Genomic DNA, 7,576 nt, shown 5'->3' with positions numbered 1-7,576 from the left:
AACTACAGGTTGCAGAGAAGCTACTGATCAGCATTACTCCAGGAAGATTATTAGAAGGACTAACCCATATTATTAAATGCCAGGTCTAGACCTCCACTCACCATCATCTTGCCCCTCCCCCAAAAAGATTTGCTAAAATTTTCGTGACCTATTTATTTCTCATCTAAACAATAAAATCACAAAAGCTTTAGACATCAAAAAATCACCTGGTTTAGCATAGATTCACTTTGTAAGATGGAATAACTCCTCTAACTGCTCTGTGACTGTGGAAAGATCCAATGAAAAAATAGAATTACTATGTTCAGAAATTACCTAGTAGATGAGTCAGAAAACTGAATGTTTTTTCTCTCCTCTTCCTCTTCTTCTTCCTCCTCCTCTTCCTCCTCCTCCTCCTCTTCTTCCTGCTCCTCTTCCTCCTCCTCCTCCTCCTGCTCCTCTTCCTCCTCTTCCTCCTTCTTTTTCTTCTTTTCTTGGAACACAAATGGCTGGGATTGGAAGTATCCATCCAATAGTCAAAAGTACTGTCAACCTCAAGCAAAATTATACATGTATCTTCTTCAGATTCCAGAAATGAAAGGAAAATGAATGAGAATGAGAAAAGAAAACTCAGGAGAGGTAATGTAAACATTCTTTTCTACACTTTGGTAATTTGTCTACATATTCATTGGGCCCCCCACTTTTTTTTGGTTTGGATGCTCCTACTAAGACTACAGAGAAAGCAGAGTGAAACAGGGGAAGGAGAGAGACAAAGACAGAAACATAGAGAGGAGAAACAGAGACAGAGAGCAGAGAGAGATGTTCTAGCTTATAGAAGTATTGAGGAACCTAATTCACATTTGACTCTATTCTTTTAAGCTCTAAAGTACATAGACAGCTTACACTAAAACTCTACATGGGGATATTCATTTAAAATAACAAGTGTTACCTTGGATTGATCCAATGTGGTTTAAAGAGCTCAAATGTAAGAATAGTAATTTATCATTTATATAGCACCTTAAAATTTGCAAAGCTCTTTACAAATATCACCTTATTGGAGTCAGAAATATGTGAATTCAATCTGGCATCACTTAACCTCTTTTTGCCTCATTCCTCATCTGAAAAATGGGAACAATAACAGCACTTACCTTCCATTGTGGTTGTGAGAATAAAATGAGATAATTGTAAGACACTTAAGTGGTGGCTGGCATGTAATAAATGATATATACATGTTAGCCATCATCATTATTAAGATTATCCTCACAACAGCTCTGAGAGGCAGGTGATTATTATTAAATCTGTTTTATAGATGAGAAAATTGAGAGAGAAAGAAATTAATTAAATGATTTGCCTGGGTTCACACAGCTCATGTTTGAAATAGGATTTGAATTTAAGTCTTCCTGATTCCAGGTGTAGTTGCCTATATGAGTTCATATATAATATGAGCTCATTTACTATCTGAGCATCCTCTGAGCATAAGGTTTCCATATCATTCCCAGTTCAGGCACAGAAAGGTCAAGAGGTTTGTCCTCCAGTAATTCTCATAACAAATACTGACTAAATCATAGTTTAAAGCAGTTGGTTTCTACTCCCATTCTTTGTGTCTGAGCACAGTCCTTGAATTACATTTGTTCTAATAATATGTCACTGCTTTGCTTTTAGAAGTGCAAAATTATATACAATCCAGGAACAACTTCCCTTTTGTTTCTTTTAATTTTAGCTTAGTTAGAAAAAAAAGTTAAGTTTATTTTAACATATTAGGAGAAGAATGGACTGCATTATTTTGACCAATAAGTTGTGACCAATTGTAATGGTGCTCCAAAGAAAGGAAAGGCTTTGGATGACGAAGTGATTTCCCTTCACTCTCAACTGTTTCAAGTTAGATTCACTGCCACCTGGCTTGAAAAAAAAGATCTCTTGCTCTAATCAAAGCTGACAGCCATCAGAATTGTAAGTTGCCATATTGTTAAAATACTAATTAACAGGCCAGAAAATAAAGAGCAAATATAGTTGTGACTTAAGTACTAAAGCATTATTTCTTTTTCTTTTTCTTTTTTTTTTTTTTAAGTGAACTTTCAGGAAGAAAGTTTTGCTTGTTATCATTAAGTTGGAATGAATAAAATTGATCTGATGATATGGATTCTGTTTAGATATGGTAGCTGGTACAATTGGGGCAATTATTAGGCACTTAATGTTTGTTCACTGATATATGCCTTTCCACGGTGGTTAAGGGAGGGAGGGAATACTTTCACAAATGTTGACTAAAAAAACTACATAAAAGAATTGTGAAATTGTTAAATGGATAAATAATATTAAGCAAAGTTAAATGTTAGTTAAATAAATTCATTTTAAATAATTTCCTTCCAAATTCTTTAAATCATTTATAACTACAGATAAATGAGAATCTTTCCTTGGAATTGGCCTCTCTGAAACCAAGTCTCCAGTCCTCTGAGGAAAACATCACAAGCCCAGAAGATAAAAAGAAGATACTGACTTCAATGATTAAAAACCTCCAGCAAGAAAGACAGCATTGCTTTCTCAAAAAGATTTACTGATGAAACTCTTAACAGCCCAGAAAAGGGTCAGGAAGTGTTTTTGGAACTGTCATGTTTTGCCCACTTTCCCTGCAATCTGAAATGTGTGAACATTGAATGGCTGTGACTAGCGTTATATCAGTCATAATATTTCTTTGATTTGCAAATGATTTGAGGAACTCAGAAGATAACATATTGGAAAGGTTTTTTAGAAAAAAGGTTGGAAAGCAGTGCTTATGATAGAAGTTGGTTTCTGAAGGGGAACAATAATAAAACTAATCTATAGAGAAATAAATAAAAATAATAAATAAATAAAAGTAATAATAATTCATCTTTCTCCAGTATTTTATAAAACATCAACCACACTATGAAACAGATGTTAGCATCCCCATTCTACAGACAAGGGATCCAAACTTTAGAGATTTAACTGACATGGTTATAAAGCTATTAATAACAAAAGCTGGTACCATCCCCATTTCTCTGTGTTAATGTAAACAAAATAGATAAATTTTTAGGAAAAAGAAAATAATCACTTAATGCATATTTATTATTTGGGGAATTAGCTGCTATTTGAAACTATATATCTCACTCTTCCCTTTAGCATGGATAATTTAGTGAGGCTTAGGTAGATTAAAGTGATAGTATCAAAGAATAATAATCATGTGAGCATTTTGATTTTGGAATTATTTTCTGCATTAATAGCATACTTTATACCAGACCTTGAAATGGTGCCAAAAATTCTGATAATTTGTAATTCTGCATTTGTTACAAAGTTACAATCCTGTGCCTCTTTAGGATGCTAATGATGTAGCAACAGATATGATAGTATCAGCATAGAATGATGGGACTGTAGAATATAAATTCTTTGCAATGTTTTTGTATTTTCAGCACCTACATAGAGGCTGTTACATGGTAAGACTTTTTAATATATTTTTAAAAATACTTGTTGATTGACTGATTATTGAAACTCTCTATCTCTATCTCTGTCTCTCTTTCTCTCTCTCTCACCCTCTCCCTCTCTTCTTCTTTCCCTCCCTTTCTCTCCTTTCCTCCTTTTCCCTCTCTCTCTCCCCACCTCTCTCTTTCTCTGTCTCTGTCTCTGTCTCTGTCTCTGTCCTCTCTCTGCCTCCCTTTCTCTCTCTCTTTCTCTCTGTCTCTCAGACACATAAACATCTCTCTTGAAAAACTAATAAAAGAGAACCATCTTTCCAATTTTTCTTCCTCACTCCCATCATTTGGATTGGGCATACTAAACTACATTGGAGTTATCCAACTTTTAATAGGAAATTCCAGTGATATTATTGATTATTTTACCAATTGGCATATTAGCTAGCATGTATTAAATAAATTGTTGGCAAAACACATTGATATTCATTATTATAAAGGATGACTCTATGGAAGGGGTGGGATGTAAGAAAAAATACATGGGGTAATGTAAGTGATAAAAAATAAGATCAATAGAATTTATTTAAAAAATTTTTAATAGCTTTTTATTTACAAGTTATATGCATAGGTAATTTTACAGCATTGACAATTGCCAAACCTTTTGTTCCAATTTTTCCCCTCCTTCCCCTCATCTCCTCCCCTAGATGGCAGGATGACCAATACATGTTAAATATGTTAAAGTATAAATTAAATACAAAATAAGTATACATGTCCAAACAGTTATTTTGCTGTACAAAAAGAATCAAACTCTGAAATATTGTATAATTAGCCTGTGAAGGAAATAAAAAATTCAGGTGGGCAAAAATATAGGAATTGGGAATTCAGTGTAATTGTTCTTAGTCATCTCCCAGAATTCTTTCACTGGGTGTAGCTGGTTCAGTTAATTACTGCTCCATTGCAACTGAAGATGCTGAAGATGGCCAGGTCCATCAGAATTGATTATCACATAGTATTGTTGTTGAAATATATAATGAACTCCTGGTCCTGCTCATTTCACTGAAGCATCAGTTCATGTAAGTCTCTCCAGGCCTTTCTGAAATCATCCTGTTGGTCATTTCTTACCAAACAATAATATTCCATAATATAAAATTTATTTTTTAAAAAGAAAAAATCAACAATTTATACTGTTCATCCCTGAATTACCATTTTTTCCAAATATCCACTTATAATAAGCTAGCTTTTTAAAAATCACCATTTGCTCCTCAGTTGGTAGTCCCTATTTAATCTCTTAATATTGCCCCCTCACAAAAAAAAAAAGAAAAGTAATGTTGAAAACTGAATGAGCTATTAAAATGTTTCACTTCCCTTCACTTGATAAAATGTTTTTTAGCTCACCACAGAAATGAGATAAGGAAAAAAGGAACTACAAGAGTCCTTCTTTAAGAAAACTGGTTCCATATAAGAGAAGCTAAATGGAAAAAAAAAAGTGGTAGAGGTGGGTGAGGAGCTGGGATAGGGGTGGAGGGGTGGTGGGGGTAATGGGAGGGAGTGCTTCTCAGCCTATGATTGACTAATATGACTTTGGAGTCATCTCTATGTATGTTTTCACAGAACTCTTCTTTAGTGTGTATACCCAAAGAATTTTATTAGGTGTTTTTTTTTTTAAGTTGAAAATTTGTGAAATAGTACTTAATCATAAAGGAAGTTGTTTTTATTCCTCAAGCTCAAGAAAATAAAACAAAATTTTAAATTAATAACTAAATTTTATTTTAATAATACTAATGAAATTTAAAGCATAAAATGCTAACAGTTTTGGATACAAAATGGGTTTAGTTACAAATCGAATATTCTACATAACATATCTATGTATATTGAAGCTACTTGAGAGAAGGGTTTATTTTGGCCTTTCTTTGTATCTCCAATGCTGAACATAATGCCCAACACATAGTAGGTGTTAATAAATTCTTGACTTTTTGACCTGAATGGGTGAAGTATTGGTAGCTGCTTTATGAGACATTATTAAGGACACAAGGAAGGCCTCCCTATCCATATCTACTTATTCCCTGATACTGGAAATTCTAAGTAGGGACTTCATCCTTTTTAATTAAGGCTTTGATCTCAGCAAAAAAAAAAGGAATTTTTTCAGGATATTAAACATTTTAACTTTCCATTGGGAAGGTTATTTATATTTTTATGCTTTAGTATGAGTTCATATTAGAGTCTTTTTTAAGCCAAGAGTAAAAGATGAGATGTCTAATCCTTGAGAAAAGAAAAAAAGGTTCAGAACTGGGGAAACTAAAAGCACAGGAAATTTTCCTCCTTTATAGTTTTGGATTTACACACAACTCTTCAGAAAAATAAACACTGCAGAAAGCAGAATACAATGGAAAAATAAAGTATTATCTAAAATAGTTACTTTAGTACTTCGATGTCTTAGAAATATGTCAACCAATATAGCATCTCTTCAGTGAGGGTATTTCCTTTGTCGGCACAGATTATAAACCATCCCCACCTTTGTTTCCCATGTAATTTTTATATTCTCCCTAATAATCAATTTGACTAAAAGAACATTTTAACTTAAAAATGAAATGGCATTTTGAATCATAAACCCCAAATAAAACCATATCAGAATTATTAGTAAATAGAATCACAAGATCACCAGATTGGAAGATACTTCAGAGATCATTTATGGTTCAATTCACAATGGAACAGAAATCAGTCCATATTTGGCTCATCCTCTATTGAAGGACACTTAAAAAACTTCTCTAAGGTCATAGATATTTAAAATTTTACTCTTGATTGATCAAAGTCCAATTACATGAAAATTTTTTTCATTTTTTATTAAATCTTTTTATTTTATTTTTTATTAAAGTTTTTTTTATTTTCAAAACATGCACAGATAATTTTTCAACATTGATCCTTAAATAGCCTTGTGTTCCAAATTTTCCCCTTCTTCCCTCAACCCCCTCCCCTAGGTGGCAAGTAATCCAATATATGTTATACATGCTAAAATATATATGTTCCAATATATGTAAACATATTTATACACTTATCTTGCTGCATAAGAAAGATCAGATCAAAAAGGCAAGAAAAAGAATAAGAAAAACAAAAAGCAATTTTTTTCAAAACATATGCATGGATAATTTTTAGCATTAATCCTTACAAAATCTTGTATTCCAAATTCAACCCCCCCTCCCCTTCCCTTACCCCTCTCCTAGATGGCAAATAGTCCAATATATTACATGACAATTTTAGGGAAGGTGCCATTAGCCCATGGCTTGAGACAAGAGTTTGCCTAGAGCAAAGATTCTTAGCCTAAGGTCCTTGAACCTTTTCTTTTAATGACTATTCCGATATAATTGATTTCCCCTGTAATCCTATGTATTTTATGTTTAAAAACATCATTCTGCAAAGGAATGCATAGGCTGAATTCAAAAGACTGCCATGTCAAAAAAGTTAAGAATCCCTGTTCTAGAACTTAAAAAAAATATAAGCAGTTGTGTCAGGGGTCAGTCAGTATTTTTAGCTGTAAAATAAGCAAAATGTCTGTGCTGTCCTGAAACGTAATCCAATTCCTCCTCATTTTCTTCTCATAGAATCCTTACTTTCCTTTAAACCCTTAAAAATAAAAAAATTAAAATCAGCTGTTTAAAGAATTGGTAAATACCATCTTTCTTGTTGCCAAATGTTGAAATGGATCATCACCATCATTACGTCTGACCTAGTCAACAATCTTTTTAGGTTTGTCTATGTTTAACCAAAATGGTCAGTGTTTCAATTTTGCATAAAAGATATTAGTTTTCAAAATTTTTGTTGTTCATCTGTTTCAGTAATGTGTGACTCCTTGAAACCCCATTTTCTTTTTTTTTTGGCAAAGACATTGAAATGGTTTCTCTAGCTCATTTTGCAGATAAGGAACTGAAGCAAACTGGGTTAAGTGATTTGTCCAGGATCACCCAATTAATAAAAATCAAAAGCCCCATTTGAATTCAAGATAAGTCTTCCTGACTCCAGATTTGGCACTTTATCCACTGTTCCACCTAACTGTCCAGCAATCTTCATAATTATATATAAATAAATTTAATAAGGGAAGCACTCTGAAACATATATAAATAATGACCAATTCCTTTCCATAAATCTGACATTAAATTAAAATTTTTAATTAAAAAAATTTAATTTTT

This window comes from Sarcophilus harrisii, chromosome 2 (assembly GCF_902635505.1).
Source record: "Sarcophilus harrisii chromosome 2, mSarHar1.11, whole genome shotgun sequence".
Taxonomy (NCBI): Eukaryota; Metazoa; Chordata; class Mammalia; order Dasyuromorphia; family Dasyuridae; genus Sarcophilus; species Sarcophilus harrisii.
This window is presented reverse-complemented; position numbering follows the sequence as displayed.